The following is a 23,997-nucleotide window of genomic DNA, read 5'->3' as shown; positions in this document are numbered from 1 at the left end:
GCCTCGAACTCACAGAGATCCGCCTGGCTCTGCCTCCCGAGTGCTGGGATTAAAGGCGTGCGCCACCACCGCCCAGCTGGCCCACCACTGTTTTTTGTTTTTTTGTTTTTTTGTTTTTTTGTTTTTCGAGACAGGGTTTCTCTGTGTAGCTTTGCGCCTTTCCTGGCTCTCGCTCTGTAGACCAGGCTGGCCTCGAACTCACAGAGATCCGCCTGGCTCTGCCTCCCGAGTGCTGGGATTAAAGGCATGCGCCACCATCACCACTGTTTTAAGGTGGGTAATTTGGTGGGTGTGGTATCTTCATATGTTCCCTAACTTCAAGACAAAGTCATCACCCTGAAAGGAGATCCCATCCCCTTAGATTCCCCGGCCGGCAGCTCTCAAAATCAGCGACCTGCTTCTGTTGGCCATGGATTTTGACATACGTGGACTTGTATGCCCTTCAACTTTGTGAATTTGTATTCTCTCACCCATGATAGCCACCCATGTCCAAGGTATTGATACTTCATCCCATTTTTGGCTGAATAATATTTATTTTTGTGGGATGCTGGGATGGAACCCAAGGTCTCACGCATGCTAGGCAAGTGCACTACCGTTGAGCCACACTGTCGGCACCTCACTGGGGCATTCTAGGCAAGCGATTTATTCCTGAGCTACATCCCTAATCCCCTTTCCTTTTATTTTGAGACAGGGTTTCACTAAATTTCCTAGGCAGATCTTTCGATCACTCCATAGCTCAAGCTACCCTTGACCTTTTATCCCCTCCTGTCTCAATCTTCTGAATAGTTGGGCTGACAGATCTGTACCACTATACTAGGCTAAATAATATTCCATTGCATGGTCATACCACTTTTTGCTTACCCATTTGTACACTGATGGGTTATTTCTAATAATCTTTCCAACTTCCTTGTGGAACCCAGGAGTTACAGGGTTAAGCTGTGGGGCCACACATCCACTCTACTACCCCTTGGATTTGTGTGGTGGTGACCAGATGGCTTCGCATTCACTGAACATCTGTTTTCTCAAATACAGAACGGCAGGAATGACTGTGTCTGACTCACAGGATGGGTGTGAAGGTCAAGAGGGTTGACCTATGGTGAGTGTCCGTGGCACTGGAATGACTGTTAACTCTTTGTGCAGCCAAGTCACAAATGCACTGAGAGGGAGTCAGATTTCAATCCCCACACATGTCCTACATATAGACCTAGTCCCTCCTCCCCTTCTTACTCCTGTTTTTCTTCTTCCTCCTCCTTCTCATCATCATCCTCTTCTTCTTCATCCTTCTTCTTCTTTGTCCCTCCTCCTTTCCTCCTTCCCTACCCCTCCTCTTCCTCTTCCCTCCTCCTTCTTCTCCTTTTTTCTTCTTCTTTTGGAAGTCCCCCCCCTCCGCCAGAAACACCTCAAAGCCATAATAATGGTGACAACAGCTGAAGAAATGATGTCAGAAAGGAGTGAGATACATGATGAAGTGTGCACAATAGTATACCCAGTCACGAAAAAGAAATGAGGACTGATGTGTCTCTGGTCTACTTTGCTTCTCCGTTGCTGTGATAAAATGCTGACCCAAAACCCCTTGGGAAGAAAAGGGTTTATTTGGCTTACAAGCTGAAGTCCATCATGGAGGGAGGGAAACCAGGGCAGGAACTCAGATGGGAACGGGGAGGCAGGAGCTGAAACAGAGACTACGGAGGAACACTTACTGGCTTGCTCTCCGTGGCACGCTCCGTTTGCTTTCATATTGTGACGGTTTGAAAGAAAATGGCTCCCAAAGGGAGAGGCAATATTAGGAGGTGAGGCCTTATCGGAGGAAGTGCGTTGCAGGGGCATAGCCTCCTCGTGGGACCAGGTCCTGAGACAGAGAAGGGGCGCCGGTGCAAGAAAAACTTCTGACCGCCAAGTGGATTGCATTCAAGTGTCTCCAAAAAGCTAGAGCCATCTTTATTTACACGTCAACAGAGTTTTTCTTACCAGGGTTACATAATAAGACCAGTTTTATTATTGGTTCCCATTTTTGACTTTTAAGAAATACATTATATTTTAAGAAATACATCACAATCGTTATGAAAGCCCTAATTGTTCCCCTTTATGCTTCCCCCAGTTACACTTTCCCACCCCCTACATAACCTTATTCTAGACATAAAGTTCAGCACGGTCACGGGATTAACTGAATATCAAGCCGGACACATCCTGCTCTTACAGCACTTATGTCAACTGGAAGCTACTTGTAGTAACAAAGTTAAAAAGTAACAGACATCAGTACAATGCTTTAAGGACAACAATATTCAAACCCAAACAATTCTTTCACGTCTGCCAGATTTGCTTTTCTTCAAGAGGGTCCCGTGTCTCAATCTCTGTAAAAGGCAGACTTAGATAAGGCACTCTCTTCCCATCTCACTGTACCACACTTCTTCCACCAGCATAAGCTCCTGTGTATGGTAGAGATGGATCTTTCCATCCCATATTTTACATTGCATTTTTTCCCATAGAAATATAATAGATCTCATCATTGGTTCTATATGATTGGTTTCCAGGGAACTTAGTCTCAACAGTTGGCACTATGTGTATTCCTAAGGCTGTTTGCCTATTCTGTATATGCATGCCTTACTCTCCCTTCCAGAACTGTGAGTCATGATTAACGTCCCAAGTGTTGTTTTCTCAAATGTCCCTGTCTCTGTTGGGTCAGAAAAGCTTCCAGGATTGGCAGTTGTAGTTAGTAATTCCAGATAAGATATTTGAGAAACCAGAGCTAGTAGGAGCTCATGGACTCTGAACTGACAGCAGGGGAACCTGCATGGGACCGAACTAGGCCCTCTGAATGTGGGTGACAGTTGTGTGGCTTGGGCAGTTTGTGGGGCCCCTAGCAGTGGGACATGAACCCATTCCCTATGGAGGGATACCTTGTTCAGCCTTGATGCTGCAGGGAGGGGGGCTTGGTCCTGCCTCATCTTGATTTTTTTTTTTTTTTTTTTTTTTTGGTTTTTCGAGACAGGGTTTCTCTGTGTAGTTTTGGTGCCTGTCCTGGATCTCACTCTGTAGACCAGGCTGGCCTTGAACACACAGAGATCCGCCTGACTCTGCCTCCCAAGTGCTGGGATTAAAGTCGTGTGCCACCACCAGACTTTGTTGATTCCCAATGGGAGACCTTACCCTCTCTGAAGAGTGGGTGGAGGATGGGGAGGAAGTGAAGAGGGAATTATAGTTGGTATGTAAATGAAAAAAAAACTTTTAAATTTAAGAAAAAGAAAGAAATACCCAGAAGTCATAAAGCAGATTAACAGGGGACAGAAAGGGTAGAGAGTTACTTCTCTGTGGCGCAGAGCATTCTATGGGTCTGGGGGGATGGCTTCTACCACACAATGTGAGAACCTGAGTTCAGATCCCTAGAACCCACATAAGCTGGGCAGGGTAGCATGTGTCTACAATCCCAGGGCTCCCACAGCAGGATAGGAAATGGAAACAAGAGAGTGCTGGAGGCTCATGGGTGAGCTAGCCTGGTGTACACAGCTAGCCTGGTGTACACAGCAGCAAACAAGGCAGAAGGCAAGGACCAACACCTTGTCTTCGGGCCCCCACATGTGTGTGTGAAAGGTGCACTCTCACACTCAAATGCGTGCACGTCAAGCACACACACACACACAATTATAATAATGTGCATGTGGAGATCTAAGGATACGTTTTAGGAGCTTGGTTCTCGGCTTCTACCTTTTTGAGGCAGGGTCCCTCTTGTTTCTGCCATGCTGTGCACTCTGGTCTGTCTGGTTCACAAACTTCCAAGTGATTCCCATAACTCTGCGTCTCAGGATTTCACACGCATCCCACCACAGCATCTGGCTTTTTTTTTACAAGGGTCCCGGGCATCCAACCCAGGCCTTTAGGCTTGCAAGGCAAGTGCTTTTACCCACTGAGTCATCTCTCTGGTCCTGAAAACTACTTAGGAGATGGCAGTGCCAGCGAGAAGCTGATAGACCATCCTATCTCAAAACTGCTGGCTGATACTGAGGGGCCTACTTGCAAATTTCCCCTGATAAAGGGGCTTGGGTGTTTCCATTCCTTCCTCCCCCAAATCAGCTCTGGTGTGGCTTCCTCTCACATTCTGGGCTTCTAACCAATATTTATTTATTTATCTGTTTATTTATTTATTTCCTTCTTTCATTCTTTTTTGTTTCTTTTTTTTTTTTTTAAATGCAAAGTCTCTCTGTGTAGTCCCGGACTGTCCTCAAACTTGACATGTAGACTAGTAGGCTGGTCTTGAACTTACAGACATCGGCCTGCCCCTGCCTCCCAAGGGTTGAGATTAAGGACATGTGCTACCATGCCCAACATAATTTTTCCTATAAAATTACTTCGTGGCCCTCTCCAATGAGCCTGCAAGGGAAATCAACAGAAAGAGTGGATGAGAAAGACAGAATGTGCATTTTAAAATCCAGGAACTGTTAGGTTTTACTGCCTCTCTCCTAGTTGGTGTCAAATCACTCCATGCCTGCACGCCTGTCACGCTATAAATAAAATGATTTAATTTTTATCTCACCTGCTGGAGCTAACGCATCTGCAGCAAGGCCCACACATATTTCCTGCCAAGCTCCATTCAGAATCTTACTGCTGTGCTTGGAATCACCCCAGCAGCTTCTGTTGCCTGGAAATAAACTCTGAACTCCCCACCAGCACGCTTTAGAACACTGCAGAGCTCACCCTGCCTGTTCCCAGGCCCGCGCTTTAGCAGTTCTCTAGCTCACTCCAACCAGCCCTCACCGACATGCCCTCAGAGTCTTCAGCCCTGTACTGGGCCTTTGCATTTGCTCTTACAACGGCCGCACGGCCACTAACTATAGCTTCTTCTCATGCTCCCTGTACCCCCTTTTGTTTCTACCTCAGAGCACCTCTCCTGCAGGCTGGAGAGATGGCTCCGCAGTTAACAGCTCTTGTTGCTCTTTCAGAGGACCTGGGTTCAGTTCCCAGAGGACCTGGGTTCAGTTCCCAGGACATACATTATGTCACACAGTCTGTAATTCCAGTTTCAGGGGATCTGATGCTTGGGTACCGCACACACATGGTGCTCATACATACATATAGGCAAAACACTCATACATATACATCAATTTTTTTAAATTAAAAAAAAAAAACTTTGGGGGCTGGAGAGATGGCTCAGTGCTTAAGAGCACTGGCTGCTCTTCCAGAGGTCCTGAGTTCAATTCCCAGCAACCATACAGTAGCTCACAACCATCTGTAATGAGATCTGGTGCCCTCTTCTGGCCTGCAAAGACACATGCAGACAGAACATTAAGTATAATAAATAAATAAATCTTTAAAAAAAAAAAACTTTTTAAATACTTCCTCTGGTTATTCCAAATAAAATGTCTTCCTCGTTGTGCCCCATCAGACCTCCATATCCACGTTCTGTCATCTTTCTTTCCAATGTGTAGTCACGGGGGAGGATTGTATATTGTCCCCCAACCCATCACCACCACGGCCGGATTAAAGAGTGAGGAGGCACAGTCACTTTTTAATTCTACTTCTGAAATTTATATCATGATACTTACCTGGCAGGGGAGATACCATGATCACAAAGGTGGTTTTCCAGGGTGAGGTTTATCCATTACACTCTGGATGTGCTGGCCCCTGAAGTTTCCCCCAAATTTGGGAAACTTGACTGCATACTTTGTGGTAGTGGGGGACTGTGTTCTCACTCTCCTCCAGAAAATAAATAAATAAATTTACATCATGAATCCTAACCCTGAATGAAATGGCATTTAAAAGTGGTACCTTTTTCAGCGATTGGTTTTAGATGAAGTGATGAGGGTGCTCGCTCTCTCTCTCTCTCGCTCTCGCTCTCGCTCTCTCTCTCTCTCTCTCTCTCTCTCTCTCTCTCTCTCTCTCTCTCTCTCGCTCTCTCTCTCTCCTTCCATTTCTTGCTCTCCTCACTATGTGAGGACATACTAGGATAGCTACATATCTGAAGTCTGAGAGACAACTTTCATAACATTCTAGAATTTCCCCCATCAGATACAGGGCAGCCCTTTGCAGCAGCCCACAGAGAGTGTCAGTCAGGAAAGTTAAATATGGAGGCCCTGTGAGACTCTTTTTTTTTTTTTAATTAAAACTGCTCGTCCATTAGCTCAGGCCTACCACTGACTAGCTCTTACACTTAAACTCAGCCCATTTCTGTTAATCTGTATGTTGCCACATGCTCCACGGCTTTATCTGTGTGTCACTACATGCTGCTCTCTGGATGGCGGGATGGCATCTCCTCACTCAGCCTTCCTCCTCCCATACTCCTCCTTGTCTACTTATCCTGCCTGTACTTCCTGCCTGGCTACTGGCCAATCAGCATTTTATTAAACCAGTGTCCAGAAGCATTATCTCCCTGTGAGACTCTTTACAAAATGGCCAGTCGTGTGCAGACCCAGTGCAGGTAACGGAATCTACTGCAAGCTCGTGATTACATTGGCTGTGTCATATGCAGAAGACAGTAGTAGGTCATGGCCCTTCCCTCCCTATCTTATACCTCTCATGTTCTTTCTGCCTCCTCATCTGTAATGGTCCCTAAGCCCTAGAGCAATGGTTCTCAACCTATGGGTCATGACCCTTTTAGGGATTGAACAACAGTTTCACAGTGGTCACATACCAGATATTCTGCATATTAGATGTTTACATTACTCTTCATAACAATATCAAAATTATAGTTATGAAGTGGCAATAAAAATAATGTTATGGTTGGGTCACCACAACATGAGGAACTGTATTAAAGGATCATAGAATTAGGAAGGTTGAGAACGGTGGCCCAGAGGGAAAGGTATAAAAGTCTTGGTGAAGGATTAACTCAGCTGTCACTTATTTTCAACATCTTGTACAGCCATGAGTTTCTGCATCCACCTCTGCTCACTGCAAAGACAAGTTTCTTTGATTAACTATGTACGGGTATAAATATATCTAGATGGTAGTTTGATGCTAGGTCAACTTAGCTGAAAAACAGTACTAAGTTCCCTCCGAGAGCAAGTGAGTTCCTGACTAGATTCATAGTAGCAAGGATAAATTCCCTCCTGTGAGGCATGCCTCAAATTCAATCAGAGAGTGATTGGTTACCCCAGCAAAAGTCATGCCTCTGTCACACAAAAGGACTGATCTCACCGGGCAGGTTGGTGGTGTAGTTTGTAAATTTCACACCCTCTCTGATGAGTTATTGGCTATTGATAAATTGTATGAGAGAGGGAGCCATTGCTCTGCGTTCTGAACCTACTGGTGAGTTTACCAGGCTCCAGTAGATACTTCTAAGCAGACGATAACACAGACAGCAATGGTTAAACTCTGAGTCTCCAAACAAAACCAGAAGACATGAATGGAAGAAAGGGATCTATATGGAGGAGGGAATTTAACAAGAGCGGCAGAGAGATAAAAGAGGGTGGATGGGAATGAAGGCGATCATGATGTAATACATACATGTATGGAATTGTCAAATAACAAATTTAATTAACTAAAAATAAAACAAAAAAAGAGTAGATTTAGAGGACCATATGGAAACCATGCAGTCTAGAGACTTCTATAACACAAAGAGGAAGGATCCCAAGGAACTCCTGAGAGAAGTGTCTCTCAAATCTCCACATTTGAGGTTGAAACATTCCAAGAGAATTAAGCCGGCTGCCACATCGCAAGGGACCCTGGTTGCAGTTCTGGATAGTACCACTAGATGTCAGTATTCCGTGTGCCCTCTTTGTGTAAGGCCAGAATGGCAATCTTGTAGGCTAAAATCCTGTGAAGGGGTTACTTTTGAGTTCCTAAGGGATGATCTATGCAAGATCTCTATTACTGCAAACCAAATACCTTACAGGAAGTCATCTACAGTTCAGACAGTGAGGTAAACATCTCCCTTCAGAACCAGTGGATTCCTGACCAACAGACCTCGGATATGAATCACATATTTTCAGTCTATATGTTTGTCTATGTTTCAGTCTAAATGGTGTTTGTTTGTGCCTTGACATCTTGAGGTCTTGAAAACTCCGAGTGGGCTAACTATCTTTCTAGACATGACAAACACTCATCTGTTACGATGTCTAATCTTGGTTGTCTACTTGATTGGACTTGGGCTCAACTCAGAGACCCACCTGTCTGAGGCAGGTTCATTTCCTGTGACAGTGATAAAATGTTCTGACAAAAGCAATTTGAGGGAGGGAGGGGTCATTTGGCTCACGCTTCCAGGTTGCAATCCATCATTGTGGGGAAGTTAAGGCAGCGGGAACTTGGAGCAGTCAGTCACGTTACAACCATAGTCAAGAGCAAAGAGCAGTCAACTAATAAATGAACGCTCGTGCTCAGCTCACTTTCTCCATGTTTATACATCCCAGGATCCTCTCTATTCAGGAACCAGTGCCACCCATAGTGGCAGAGCTTTGCATTTAATCAAGACAACCCCTCGATGACATGGCCAGGGTCCAGCCTGATCTAGACAGTCCATTATTGAGATACCTTTCATAGACGATTCTAGATTGTGTCAAGTTGATAATTAAAAATATGCATCCAGGGGTTGGGGATTTAGCTCAGTGGTAGAGCGCTTGCCTAGCAAGCGCAAGGCCCTGGGTTCAGTCCTCAGCTCTGGAAAAAAAAAAAAAAATATATATATATATATATATATATATATATATATATATATATATATATATATGCATCCAGAGTATGTTTCCTAGAAGCATTAGAAGGGGAAGACTCTCACCCAGAGTGGCACATTTTGCTGCTCAGATAAAGAGACCCGAGAGAAAAGCGGGATGGCTTTTGCCTGCCTGCTTAAGCCTTTGCCGGCGAGTGTATCTACACTGTTGTAGCTGCCTCTGCGGCCAGCCATCCTGTGCTGACACCAGAGCCCCGATTGTCCCATCTTCCAGTGCGGACTGCAGGTCAGTGGCCCTCCAGGAATCCTCTAGGCCTTCAACACTACATTAAGACAGCCCAGGCATCCAGCTTTGTGGCCTGAGCAGCTACTGGGCTCTCACCCTCTCTAATGTTCAGACAGCCATTGTTGGACTACCTAGTCCATATTGTGTGAAGCAATCTAATAAAGCCCCTATATAATATCCATTCTTGAGACCCTGTCTCAAAAAAACAAAATGAAAAATAAAAAGCCATTCTGTCAATTCTGTTCCTCTAAGTAAACATGGCTAACATGTCTGTGATTGTGGTTTCCCTATGCAGCCCACACAATCTAGAATCCACCCCCAAACCCATACACACCACCCACCCACACTTCTCTTGGGACCATCATGTTCTGGGTAATTATTCTCTGACCTCAGCACTCCAAGAAAGGTACCAGGCATTAAAGACAACCTGTTCTCAGAGCCACTGAAACTGTTAACATTAACTAATTCTAACCTTGATTTCACAAAACACAATAATGTCTCTTGTTCACCAATTCTCCTTATTCCCAGTGCCTCCTGACCAGCCCTGTGCTTGTCTGTGCATTTTTGAGTAGCACTGCATGCCTCCTTGTCTATAAAAAGCTGCTCTTTCAATGGATTTTCTCTTCTTATCTATTGGTTTCATCATATCTATATTTTAAAACATCTTGATGCCTGAGTGAAAGGAGAGATTAGGATGTGGGTCGCTGATGTTTTGCGAGTGGGAAGGATGCCACTGCGAACATTGGACCAGGCCACCTTTGCAGGGCTCACAGAGGGCTCAATGCAGGATCTTTGTGTGGCAAAGAGACAGCTGCCTACAAATGAGAACAGCCAGAAGGCTGCCTGAGGGAGAGATTGGCCCCAGGGGAGTCATGGTAAGCAAGAGCATGAAGGGGCAGAGCAGGACAGCAAGAGTGAGCGCATCACGCACAAGAATTGGAAGTACCGTGGAGACAGATTCAAGGAGCATCAAAACTCCTCCTAACCAGAGTCCTGACATCATCCAAGTTTTCTTTCTCACTTGGAGATGCTTTCTGCACAGGTGAACCGCTCCTTAGTCACCTGGGATGCTCCTGCAGATGATGAGATGGAGACAGAGCCACCGAGACACATTTCCTTGGCCAAGCCTGAAGATGACACGCAACCTTTGCAACCTTCCAACCCTAGAGACTAGCCACAAGGTCCCGCCTGAAGAAGAGGGACAGCAGGACATAGGTGTGGCACCTGACTGGAATGCTGTTTTCCAGTGATACAGAAAACAAGGAGGGGCTGAGCATGTAACTCAGCTGGTAGAGCGCTCACCTACCATGCACGCAGCCCTGGGTTTGAGCCCCAGTACCACATAAAACTGGGTGTGGTAGTGTACACCTGTAAACCTAGAATTCAGGAGGTGGAGACAAGAGGTTTAGAAGTGCAAGGTCACTCTTTGCTGTATAGCAAGTTTGAGGGAGGCCAGACTGGACTACTTGAAACTGTGTCTCGAAACAGAAGAAAAAGAAGGAAGGAAGGAAGGGAGGATGGAAGGAAGGAAGGAAGGAAGGAGTCTCGTTACCCAAAACAGATCATATGCATGTCATGGCAGATTCAGCAGGACTCCAACTACCCCACAGAATGCCTGTGGTGGTATTTTATTTGTGCTCTAACAAAGCTTGCCTGGGGAAGAGAGGACAAAGCCAGCCACTATATTAAACATAGAGGTCAGGCAATGGTAGCACACGCCTTTTAACCCTAGCATTCAGGAGGCAGAGACTCATCCGGATCTCTGTGAGTTCAAGGCCACACTGGAAACAGAGCCAGGTGTCGGTGGCACAGGCCTTTAATCGCAGCACTAGTCAACCACTAGAGGTGTAGAGATCTGCACAGACAGACAGGAAGTGATAGAGCTGCATGGAAAGAGGAAGTGATGTAGCTGGGCTAAGAGAGGAAGTAAGATGGCAGGGCACAGAAAGGTATATAAGACGTGAGTAGACAGGAAGTAGCTCTCTTGAGCTGAGAATTTCCTAGCAGTAAGAACTTGTGGCTGGCTTTCTGATTCTATTCTGATCTTTCAGCTTTCACTCCAAATATCTGGTTCCGGGTTTTTTGGCTTTATTATTATTATTATTATTATTATTATTATTAAGACCTTTTAAGATTCATGTTACAGGGCTGGAGAGATGGCTCAGTGGTTAAGAGCACTGGCTGCTCTTCCAGAGAACCCAAGTTAAATTCTCAGTACCCACCTGGCAACTTACAGCTGTCTGTAACTCTAGTTGCAGGGAACCTGACACCCATGGCAAAAACACCAATACACATAAAATAAAGTTAAATAAAAATTTTTTTTTATTTAAAAAGATTCATGTTACAGATGCTTTTGTGAATTAAATCTAAGATGCACTCACGGCTTCCAGGGGCTCATGCTATAAAGGCTTATCTCCAGCTGGAGGCGCTGTTTAGGGAGGCCGTGGAATCTTTAGGAGGGGTCTAACAGACAGAAGTAGGTCACTAGACACAGACCCTTCAAGGTTGTACATGACTCCTATTTTCTCTCTGCTTCCTGGTCTACCTGTGGGACAGCCTCTTGCTCCAGCCACCATGAAATGACCTCCACGATGTCTTCTCTGCCATGATGGACTAAAACCCTCCGACACAAAGCCAGAACAAATTGTTCCTCCTTTTAAGTTGTCTCTGCCAGGTATTTTGGTCATGGGGATGCAAAAATAGCTAATGCGGATGATGCTTAGGATGTACACAAAATCCATACAACTCCTTTCTTATTTAAGTGATGACTTCTTGTCTGATACATGTGCCCTCCTGTAAATTAGATGCATTAACACACCAAATCATATACACCCAATGTACAGCTAGCCCATTTCCTTTTTTCTGCTCCTAACTCTGTTACAGATTTTTAGTTTGGGGTGGAGGATAAGTGCATAAAAATATATTCCACCGTGAAAGTGCAAATCCAGGATGAAGCTCCACAAAGTCCATTCCTAATGGCTACTCTAATTTTGTAGAAGTTCACTGAGAAGTAGGGACTTTGGGTGTGGTTCATTTTTATGTGTGATATTTTTCTGTTTGTAAGGTTTTATAACAAAGGTAACAAAATGTAAAGAGCATAGTAACCCAAATGACTTAGTCAAGGTTACGATTGCTGTGATGAAACACCATGACCAAAGAAACTTGGGGAAGAAAGGGGGTTTGGGCTTACTCTTCGACATCTCTGTTCATTATCGAAGGAATTCAGGACAGGAACTCAAGAAGGACAGGAACCTGGAAGCAGGAGCTGACACAGAGGCCATGGAGGGGTGCTGCTTACCAGCTTGCTCCCTGTGACTTACTCACTCTGCTTTCTTATAGAACTCAGGACCACCAGCACAGGGATGGCACCACTCACAATGGACTGGAGCCCCCCTTATCAATCACTAATTAAGAAAATGACCTACATCTGTAGGCTTGCTTACATCCCCATCTATAGAGGCATTTTCTTTTTTTTAAAGATTTATTTATTATGTATACAGTGTTCTGCCTGCATGTACACCTCATTACAGATGGTTGTGAGCCACCTTGTGGGTGCTGGGAATTGAACTCAGGACCTCAAGAAGAACAGCCAGTGCTCTTAACCTCTGAGTCATCTCTCCAGCCACCGAGGCATGTTCTTAGTTGAGGTTCCCTCCTCTCAGATGACTTTAGCTCATGTCAAGTGAACATAAAATGTCAAGTGAACAACACCAAGTAAATCCAAGTCTCATGCGACTTTCTTTCTTCCTTCCATCTTTTCTTTCTTTTTTTCTTTCTGACAGTCTCCTGTAGCCCGGATTGGCCTTGAACTGACTATGTACCCAAGAATGACCTTGAATTTCTGATCCTCTTGCTTCTGCCTCCCAAGTGCTGACATTACAGGCATACACCAACATGCCCAATTATGAGATGCTAGGTGTTGAATGCAAGGCCTGGTATATGCTAGGCTAGTACTAACGCCCAGTCATGTAAATTTGGAAGTTTTGTATACAAGTGTTTTGCCTGCTTGTACATACATATGCTACATACATACCTTGCCCTCAAGGGTCAGAAGAGGGCTTCAGATTACCTGGGATTGGAGTTACAGAAGGCTGCAAGCTACCATGGGGGAGCTGGGAATTGAACCCAGATCCTTTGCAAGAGCTAAAAGTGCTCCTAACCACAGAACCATCTCTCCAGTCTGTACATTATTTATTTTTTGGTTTTTTGAGACAGGGTTCCTCTGTGTAGCTTTGTGCCTTTCCTGGAACTCACTTGGTAGCCCAGGCTGGCCTCGAACTCACAGAGATCTGCCTGGCTCTGCCTCCCAAGTGCTGGGATTAAAGGTGTGCGCCACCACTGCCCAGATGTACATTATTTTATTAAAATGTATTACATCATTTTCCCCTGGATTTCCTTGCTCCATCCAAGTCTCCTCCCTCTAACTGAATTTTTTTATTTATTTATTTATTTATTTATTTATTTATTTATTTATTTATTTATTTATTTTGGTTTTTCGAGACAGGGTTTCTCTGTGTAGCTTTGTGCCTTTCCTGGAACTTGCTCTGGAACCCAGGCTGATCTCGAACTCACAGAGATCCTCCTGCCTCTGCCTCCCAGTGTTGGGATTAAAGGTGTGCGCCACCACCACCACCACCACCACCACCACCACCACCACCACCACCACCACCCGGCTGAAAGATTTTTATTTTATCCCTTCCCTATGAGAGGGGTGGGGGTTGGGTGTGTATGCTAATGCCTTAAAGACCAGAAGAAGTGTTGGACCCCTTGAATCTGGAGTTACAGGTGAGTGTGAGACATCTGGTATGGGTGCTAGGAACTGAACTCAGGTCCCGTGGAAGAAGCAGCCAGGCTTTTTTATTCCTGAACTTTCTCTCTAGGCTTTATTTATTTTTATATTTTGCGGTGATATATTGTGTACCCCAATAAACTTGCCTGAGAATCAGAGGACAGAGCCAGCCACTAGATTAAACATAGAGGTCAGGCAAGTGGTGGCACAATATCTTTAATCCTATCACTCAGGAGGCAGAGATTCATCTGGATCTGTGAGTTCAAGGTCGCACTGGGCTACAAGAGATTGATCCAGTATAGGAAAGAAACAGCCAGGCAGTGGTGAACACACCTTTATTCCCAGCACTTCAGATCTCATGCCTTTGCTTGGGAAGCACACATACTTTTAATCCCAGGACGTAATACGGCAGGGCAGAGAAAGGTATGTAAGGCATGAAAAAAACAGGAACTCTCCTTAGGTTGAGGATTTTGTTAAAGGTAAGAACTAGTGGCTGGCTGCTCTGCTTCTCTGATCTTTCAGCTTTCACCCTGATATCTGGCTCTGAGTTTTTTTTTTTTTATTAAAAGACTGTCTAAGATTCCAACAACAATATTCATTTGTTATGTATATACAGGTATACACATGCCCTAACATGTATGTGGAGGTCAGAAGATAATGTGTGGAAGTCTGTGAAAGGAACTCCCAAGGGCAAGGAGATTTATTTGCCCCAGAGGGACAGAGAGCAGGAAATAAGAAACAAAGACAGGTGATAGAGGACCAAGGAACAGGAGAAGGGAATAAGGGATATTTGTCCCCCAGGGACAAAGGACTGCCTCTGCATAGAGAGGAGACAGGCATGGCCCATAGGCAAATGGTGGTTTATAAAGGTAAAAGGGGAAACCTCGCGTTAGAATGAGGTGCTTAATTAGGCATGTTGATTGGGGTAGCCAAAAGGGGGCTTTTGATTGCTGGACTTCAATACTTTAATAGCTGGACGTTGGTAGTCAGCCTCAGGAGGAGGAAGTGTCCAAATAAGGGAATAGCCCTTGGTGGCTAGCTTTAGGAGTGTAATCTAAAGGCTTTTAGCAAGGCGGAGGGAATGGGGGAGAAGGGCAAGGCCTGCCAGAGCCATGCTCGCCATGCTGGAGCTGGCCAGAGTCCCTTCAGTCTGTTCTCTCCTTAAACCATGTGGGTCCCAAGGATGGAGCTCAGGTCCTCAGGCTTGGCGGCAAGCACTTTTACCCAATGAGCCGTGTCACTGGTCCCTAATCTCTTTTTATAAGGACTCCACTTGTGATAGGAGTCCATTCTTGAGACCTCATTTTACTTCAGTCCTCTCCTTGAAGACACAACCGCATCTGAGAAACTGAGGCCTAGGGTTTCAATAAGGAATTTGGGAACACACATCATCCAGAACACGCGTTTACTGGGTGTGGATTACCTCTGACCTCTGGTCCCCATAATGTGTGTCCTCCTTGTGCCTGGAGCAATGCAGGCCTCTTGATCGGCCTCAGAGTCACTTGGCTGTTAAGCTCCACACTGAAATACTCCCCCTGTGGGGAAGTAGGAGGCTCATGAAAACCACAAGAAACTTACAAGAAGGACTTACGGGGTCTCCCTCGGAGGTTCTTGTAGAGATCAGCAACTGATGGAGGAGAGGAAGCTGGTCAGTGGAACTGTCTGGAAGATATCCAGGCATCTTCAGGGATGCCAGTTTTATGAGGCATCCATCACCCATGCCGGGATGGGCTTTGCAGTGGCACAGCTGCCCAAGTCTCCCATGCTCCTGTGAGTAGCCCCTGTAAGTTCGCTGGTTCACCAGGCTGATTTGGATGGAACCGTTCCTCCTGCCCGTCTCTACCCGCCCTCTCCTGGGTGGATAGAAAGAGACTCCGGGGTGAAGTAATGCAACGGGGCTGCTTTCCTGATGGTCTTTGAATGGAAGACATCAAAATGACGTGAGCAGAAGATGAAGGTGGGGAAGAGGAAGAAGAGACAAGAAGACTCCCAGGAGTCCACAGGGATGACCCCAGCTAAGACTCCTGGCAATGGTGGAGAAGGTACCTGAACTAATCATCTACTGTGATCAGATCGGTGACCACCCTAATTGTCATCAGAGAGCCTTTGCCCAGTAACTAATGGAAGCAGATGCAGAGATCCACCGCCAAGCACTGGGCAGAGGAGCTCCGGAAATCCTCCTGAGGATAGGGAGGAGGGATTGTGTGAGCCAAGCGGGCCAAGGTCATGACGGAGAAGCCCACGGAGACAGCTGGCCTGAGCTCCGAGGGAGCGCATGGACTCTAGGCTGGCAGTTGGGGAGCCTGCATGGGATGACAGAGGCCTTCTGCATGTGTGTGTGGCAGTTGTGTGGTTTGGTCTGTTTGTAAGGCTCTAGCAGTTGGATCGGGACCTGTCCCTGGCACTTGGCTGGCTTTGGGGAACCTGTTCCTCATGCTGGATTACCTCGCTCAGCCTTTATGCAGGGGGAGGAGCTAGGTCCTACCTCAAATTGACTGCTAAGCTAGCTAAGCTAAGTTCAAGTCCATGGGAGGCCTGCCCCTATCTGAATGGAGATGGAGGAGGAGTGGATCCAGAGGGGCGTAGATGGGAGTTGGGGAGAGGGAAGGGGAGGAAAGGAAGGAGGGGGAACTCTGGTCGGTATGTAAAATAAATGAAAAAAAAAGTTAATAAAATAAAAAAGAGAGACCGGAGCTGCACCTGTGTTAAAGATTAAGGCCAAAGGACATAACTTGGAGAGTGTGAATTAAAAGGCTGCAAACCAGAACTCCAGAGCCCAATTATCTTGGGTTATTTTTATTCCCTTTGAAAGCAATCCGCCGGCTAGGCTAGCCACCCCCGTGTCTGACCTAACACCCTGTGACTATCAAAACCTTTAAATATTATTGTCAGAACTGAATTGAACTGTTGGACATCCAGCTGGTATCAGAACTAGGATCCCAGGTGGAGGAAATAAATTATTGAACGGTTTCATGTAGCAATGTGGGAAATGAGACCTGCCTGGATATTAAAAGATATGATGAAAAGAAAGCCCTTAAAATTTATTCTTAGCATACCACCAGCTTCCACCAACCCAAAAGCTAAGAATAGCATCATATAGCAACTGGAACCTATAGCAAGGATTTCCCCCACTTTGCCATAACCCATTTACCTGTGGCTCCCAACAATGTCTTTTGGCAAATATTTGATTTATGACTTTTTTTTCTGTAACTAACAAAATCTCATGGAACTATTTTCACAGCAGAGTATGGCTTTTTTTTGGGGGGGGGGACCTGAATCTGTGTTCCTGGATCATGCCTACTCATATATGGTTCCTTAATAAGCTATCACTTCTTCCCTTTGGGGTAAGGAGTGTGTTTCGGAGGTAAGGGTTGTGGTTTTTACCTTAACATCAACAGTAGTGGGCACTAAGGAAAGCAGCCATTCTTGAAAGACTGGTCAAAAGGGAAAAGGGCTCCCCAAGAGCTTCCATTGACAAAGATTCCAGCTACTTTCCTGGCTAGACGTCGGGGAGAACTGTGGTGATAAGACCAGAGGACATAGCCAGCCACTAGATTAAAAATAGAGGCCAGGCAGTGAGTGGTGGCATATGCCTTTAATCCTAGCACTTGGGAGACAGAGATTCATCTGGATCTCTGTGAGTTCAAAGCCACCCTAGACTATACAAGATTACTCCAGTCTAACAGAGAAACAGAGCCAGGCAGTGGTAGCATACACCTTTAATGCCAGCACTTGGGAGTCACATGCCTCTAATCCCAGCACTAGGAAGGTTGAGACGGGAAGTGAAATGGCTGGGCAAAGGAAGGAATATAAGGCATGAAGAGACAGGAGCTGGAGGCCCTTTTGGCCGAGGACTCAGAGGCGTTCAGTCTGAGGATTCTTGGAGACAGGACCTCACCTCTCTTTTAGCCTGAGGATTTGGTCGTGGTGAGAAGTTTCTCTACGGCTTGTTCATTTGTTCCTCTGATCTTCCAGCATTTACCCAATATCTGGCTCTGGGTTTTCATTATAAGACCAATTAGGATTCATGCTACAGAGAACAGCCAGAGGGAAACAAAGCCAGTGAGAGCACTCCATCGTCCTCTACTTGACCCCAGAAATTGGAGCAGGGGAGAAAGGGAGAGAATAAGGAGAGAGGACCGGCCGGTCTGTGCTCTGCTCCCGTCCTTTGTCCTGTGGGGGTCTCAGCTCAGGCCTCCACCAGTTTAAGAGAAGCAACTTCTGAGCTGATCAACAGCCATTTTAGCATTATGTTAGTCTGGATGATAGGGCTCCTAGAATTCCAACCACTGGACAACCCCAAAATGACACTAAAATATTGAAGGCATTCTCCAGATTATGGCCAAGAAACAAAAAAAAAAAAAAATGGGCTGCAGCTGGTTACATCTGTTGAATTACAGCACTTAAGAGGCAGGGGCAAGCAGAGCTCTGTGAGTTCAAGAACAGCCTGGTCTACATAGCAAGTTCCAGGTCAGCCAGGTCTCAAAGTGAGTGTGTGTGGAGGTGGGATGTAGAGAGACGGCTCAGAGGTTAAAAGCACTGACTGCTCTTCCAGAGAACCTAGGTTCAGTTCCCAGAGCACACATGGTGGTTCACAACTATCTGTAACTCCACTTCCAGGGAACCTGACACCCTCATCTAGCTCCTGAGGGCCCTAGGTACACAGACAGGCAAACCAATCAAACACATAAAACAATAATAAAATAATTTAAAATAAAACAAAAGTAGAGGGCTCCAAGAAACATGAAGACACATGAGAAAAATAAAGGTGTTTTGTGCTTATTCACGGAGCCCTGGCTTCATTGTTGAAGATGTTTGTAACATACATGCATATGTTTATTTATTTATTTAAGTTAACTGGTGGCAAGTGCCTTATAAGCTGAGCCTTTGCACTGGCCCCCAGACCTCAGACCTCATATTTAAAACTCTTCTATTGTGTTTTTTTTGTTTTTTTAAATTCAGGTTGCTTTTTAAGTAATATTTTACTTTTAGAATTTCCGATGCAAGGCAAGTTGCCAAGGACTGAGTTCCTGTACTTCTTTCCCAGATCCCCTCCTGTTATCAACTCACATTCCTAAGATACTTTGTCCCAGCTAAGGAGCCACATGGTCACATTGTTGCTAACTGTAGTTCACACTGTACTCCGATTCCCTTTGCTTTGACTTAATGTCACCCTTCTGACCCAGGATCCTGTTACATTTGTCCCTCCTATCTCCTTAAGCCCTTCTTGGCCTTGGGAGTTTCTCAGGCTTTTTTTGCTTTCACTAACCTTGACAACTTGGAGAACTCTGGTTAAGGATTTTTGTAAAATGTTCTTCATTCAGTTGGAAGTGTGTGTGTGTGTGTGTGTGTGTGTGTGTGTGTGTGTGTGTGTGTGTGTGTATGAATGTCTGTATACATGTTCACATATGTGAGGGTTCTTGTGCATGAATGTGCACATACATGTCGGGGGTCAGGGTTGACAACAGTTATCTTCCTCTATCTCTCTTCACTTTGTTGAGGCAGGGTCTTTCACTTCATGCAGACTTTGAAGACTTTGTTAGCCACCTATTCCCAGAGATCCCCTGTCTCTGCCTCCCAAGACCTGATATTAGAGATGGACCACCATTCTTCCATAGCTTACCAGAGACATATTCCCCCCAAGGCTAAGCACCACCCCCAAACAGCGCCACCAACTGGAAACTCAGTATTCAAGTGCCCAAGACTATGAATGATATTTATCATTTAAATAACCACAGACATGGAGCCGCTCTCTTAATCACTGGTGACATTGACCTGGGTCACTGGTTGAGGAAGCACTTGTCAAGTTTTCAACTTTAAAGTTATTTCTTTTCGTTTCTTCTTTCCAAAACTGTATACTTTAGAGAGGAGTCAATAAGTTCAGCCCATTCTTTGGGGCTGGGGACTTTGTGTTGTCCATCTAGTCTTTGAATGGAGGCTTGTTATGGTGTATGGTCAGCTTGTCAGGGGCCACATCATTAAAGAAAATGGACTCTCCTTCTCTTAGCAGCCATGAAATGTCAATAGCTCCTCAATGAGTGGTAGCAACATTCCCTCCTCCACACTGGGATTTTGTCTGGCTGGAGCTCTAACAGGTTTCATTCATGATGTCACAATCTCCATGAATTCATAAGTTCATCTGCCATATTGTGTCTGGGGAACAACATTTACTTAAGTTATTCACCACATCTGGCTCTTAACAATATTCCTGCCTCTTCTGAAAAGAACCCTGAGCCTTTGAAGGAGGGGTGTGATATGAATATCCACAGTATTTTGCTCTCTGCACAATGACCAGTTGAGGGTTTCTATGTTAATTGCTATCTACTGCAAGAAGAAGCTTCTCTGATGAGAGATGAGAGGTTCTCTGATCTACGAGTATGGTAATAAATCATTCTGTTAATATTATGTCCATTTGGCAGAACATTATTGGATTCTCCTTTGGGGCCTGTGATTCTTGACCCCTTTAATAGTGCTAGGTATGGGTGACATGTCATCCGCTGTGGATAGACATGCAAGCTATTTCCAGCCCTGGATTATTATATATATATATATATATATATATATATATATATATATATATATATATATATATATAGCTTTAGACACTCTTTCATAGTTCTTATGGTAGATGGATGTCCTCATTTTTCCTGAATAAATAAATATGTAAGAGTAGACTTGCCAGGTCCAGGTGTAGGAGTTCTGAAAAGAAACACAAATGACATGGATGAGTGGTGGATGGATAGGTAAGTAGATAGACACAGAAATAGGTAGAGAGACAGACCCCATTTCTGGTACCAAGTTCTGTATTAGTTACATTTGTTGTTGTGATAAAAGGCCATGTCCAAGGCAACTTACAGAAGGAAAAAGTTGTTTGAGCTTGGAATTCTAGAGGGAGAAACTGTAATGCTGCAGGGGGCGGGGGATGCACAGCAGCAGGAGGCTGGGGCAGGAAGCTGAGGGACTACATTTCAACTGCAAGCCTGAAACGGAGACAGCAAACTGAAAGTTTCATGAGGCTAAAACTCTCAACATCTGGCCCCTGTGATATACTTCCTCCAACAAGGCACCACCTCCTAAAGGTTCCAGAACCTCCCCAAAACAGTACCACTAACTGGGACCAAGTGTTCCAGACCATGAACCTATGAGGAGACATTGCTCAAAGCACCCACACAGATACGATAGATAGATAGATAGATAGATAGATAGATAGATAGATAGATACATACATACATACATACATACATACATACATACATACCTACTTACATACTTACATACATATATAGATAAATACATAGATACAAAAATAGATTGAAGGAAATTTATTATGAGAATTGACTCAAACAGCCACAAACACAAGTGAGAAGTCCCACAATTTGATGTCCTCTCTGGAGACCCAGGGAAGCCAGAGGTTGATTTCACCTTGAGTCTGAAGGCCAGAGAATCAGGTACTTAAGTGTTCTACAGCAGGAGAAGAGGATGTTACAGGTGTGGAAGAGAATGCGAACTTACTCTGTCCTAACCCTCAATAGATTTGGGGGTACACAAATCTTACATCTATGTGATGGGTTAAAAATCTAATCTCCAACAACTGCTCTCAGACACACCTAACGTGAATAAAGAAGTAAGGTTGTGCCCAGCAATGTGTGTATCCCCCCAACCCAGTCAAGTTAGCACATAGAATTAACCACTCTGCCATCTGGACTCACACCAGGTAGCTCAGCTGTGAGGCCTGGTCCCAAGCTGTCAGTCATTTGAGTCTGGGCTTGAAGGTCACCCATACGCAGGAAGAGCCATTTCCCCAGTGTCTTCCGTATCCATAGGCAACCATTCCTTTCCACCACACATTCAAATACAGTGTTTATTTAAATGGTTATTAGTGTTTATTCATTGTACACAGCAATGGGTTTCACAATATTTTAATTCATAAATATATACATACATATACAATTATGATCTAGGTCCCCATATGACAGAAAAGATGCAATAATTGTCCTTGTAAGTCTGGCTTATTTCACTTAAAAAGATGATCTCCAGTTCCATATAATTTCTTGCAAATAATAACTTATTCTTCTTTACAGCTTTATAAGACTCTCTTGTGCACACAGACGACATCTTCTTTATCCACTCATCTGCTGATGGACACCCAGGCTGATTCTGTCACTTGACAACTATACATAGTGCTGCACTAAACACAGATGTGTAGGTATCTCTGTGGTACACTGACTTAAATCCCCCCCCTTTTTTTTTTCGAGACAGGGTTTCTCTGTGTAGCTTTGCGCCTTTCCTGGAATTCACTCTGTAGCCCAGGCTGGCCTCGAACTCACAGAGATCCACCTGCCTCTGCCTTCCGAGTGCTGGGATTAAAGGCGTGCACCACCACCGCCCAGCAAATTTTTCCCTTTTCCTAAAGTTACACACTATACTTACAGTCGGTTTCTTCTTTGCCTTACCTATTACATGAACTTGAGTAGCTACTATCCATATGAGACTGTGTCATTTGCTTTAGGACACAGAGCAGTGCCTGAACGCATAGGCAGGCACCCTGTTCTGTGTATGAGGCATGTAAGAAAATGAATCCTAGTTGATTCTATTTAGTGAGGACCCACTATGTGCCAGAAACAGGATGCAGAACTTTGTGATATCTTCAGGAACCTGGTTAGCCAGCAAGGCTCCTAGAGTCTAGGTTGAGTTTCTCAGCCGAGACCTGCTCTCACCTTCTGTCAGGAAGGGCTGGGCAGGAGGGCTCCCTGGAGGAGGCACATGACGACCTCTCCCGGGCTTCTCTCCCACTTCTCTGGCTCAGCATTACCATGCCCCCCCCCCCTTCCTCTGCTTGCCCCTTGCATGCCAGTGAGGCACAGCGTCTGGCTAGACCAGAGCTTGCAGACCAGCCAGCACCAACCCACAGACAGGTTTTATTTGGCCCACACAGTCATTTTTTTTTATTTGAATTCATTTTAACATTTAAAAGCTGAGGGATTTTTGCTTTAAAAATATCCAGATTTCTGTCTTCGTTTGGAAATTTGGAACATCTGGTGAGGCTGGGTCCCTCTTCCCATATGGCCAGCATTGGCTGAAACTAAATGGCACTGACCACGTGGTCAAAGCCAGCTTCTCTACACCCAGCCTGAATTAACTAACGCCTGTGGAACCCGAGGTCATTTGGGAATGGTGTCCCCATCTGGGGACTCTAGAATGTCACATGGAGCATCTGGGAATAATCTCTCCATATCTCTTCCTGATGAAACAGACAGGGTACAATGCTAGGTGGAAGTCAGGCCAACAGACCTGTATCAGAAGGTACCACAAAACTCTGATCTAGCCGGGCAGTGGTAGCGCACGCCTTTAATCCCAGCACTGGGAGGCAGAGCCGGGCAGATCTCTGTGAGTTCAAGGCCAGCCTGGGCTACCAAGTGAGTTCCAGGAAAGGTGCAAAGCTACACAGAGAAACCCTGTCTCGAAAAAACAAAACAAAAACCACTCTGATATAATAGGACAGGTGTCTCGAGTTGAATCAATACAGGATAAAGCAATTCCCCAAAGAGGCTGCCTTCTGGGACCAAACCACACACTCAAGAGGCAGAGAGACGGAGGCAAATGGCAAATGGAGGAGAGAGGCAGAGAGAGAAGCAATTCTCTCTCTCTCTCTCTCTCTCTCTCTCTCTCTCTCTCTCTCTCTCTCTCTCTCTCTCTCTCTCTCTCTCTCTCCTCTCCCCTATTGCTACCCCTTTCCTACCAACTGGACCAAAATGTAGGGATGGGATGGGTGGATTACCTTTCACTCCCTCCATCTCATCCCCCTGACCAGAAAGAAACATTACTGGGTATTTCAGGGGCAAAGACTAGCCCTTCTCCACACCAAGAGGTACCCTTGAGTAGCACCCTGGGAATGTTAGTTCTAGGTCACACAGTGAAGGCCTGGGTGATGATGTCATGGTGGTCAGGTCCCCTCCAGGTTCTCTATATCCCCTTCCTCGTCTATCTGTGTGACTTTAGTGACTTCCTATGAGACCCAAACAAGTATTTTCTCTAGAAGATACCTTGTAAAACTTTAAAGTGAATGGCAAGGGGTGAGGGTCACTGTATAGACTGAAACAGTTTGGAGGAAGTTTCAAAGACCTGGGAAGCCACCTAATACAGGTGGGATGAGTTCCTCTACGGATAACAGGAGTCCTTACAATTAGTCTTTACAGCATATGCAGGTCTTTAAAAACATTCTGGAAGGGTCTGTCCACACAGGAAGGCTTCTGTCTAAAGACGGTTCGTATACAGATTAGGACATAGTGGGAGGCGGGGGGGGGGGGAGGAGAGGACTTTTATCCA

At 45.2% G+C, this 23,997-nt stretch overlaps 1 non-coding gene across 1 annotated transcript; it reads left to right on the top strand.

Moving 5' to 3' along the window:
• The first annotated feature begins 5,529 nt into the window (after window positions 1–5,529).
• Window positions 5,530–5,693, top strand: LOC128095884 (U1 spliceosomal RNA). Its single transcript, XR_008213477.1, has one exon. It is a non-coding gene; the product is annotated as a U1 spliceosomal RNA (small nuclear RNA).
• The last annotated feature ends 18,304 nt before the right edge of the window (window positions 5,694–23,997 follow it).

Source organism: Peromyscus californicus, unplaced genomic scaffold (assembly GCF_007827085.1).
Source record: "Peromyscus californicus insignis strain IS unplaced genomic scaffold, ASM782708v3 Scaffold_4__1_contigs__length_199733344, whole genome shotgun sequence".
NCBI lineage: Eukaryota > Metazoa > Chordata > Mammalia > Rodentia > Cricetidae > Peromyscus > Peromyscus californicus.
Note: the sequence above shows the minus strand (reverse complement) of the source record. Positions and strands in the feature narration are given on the sequence as shown.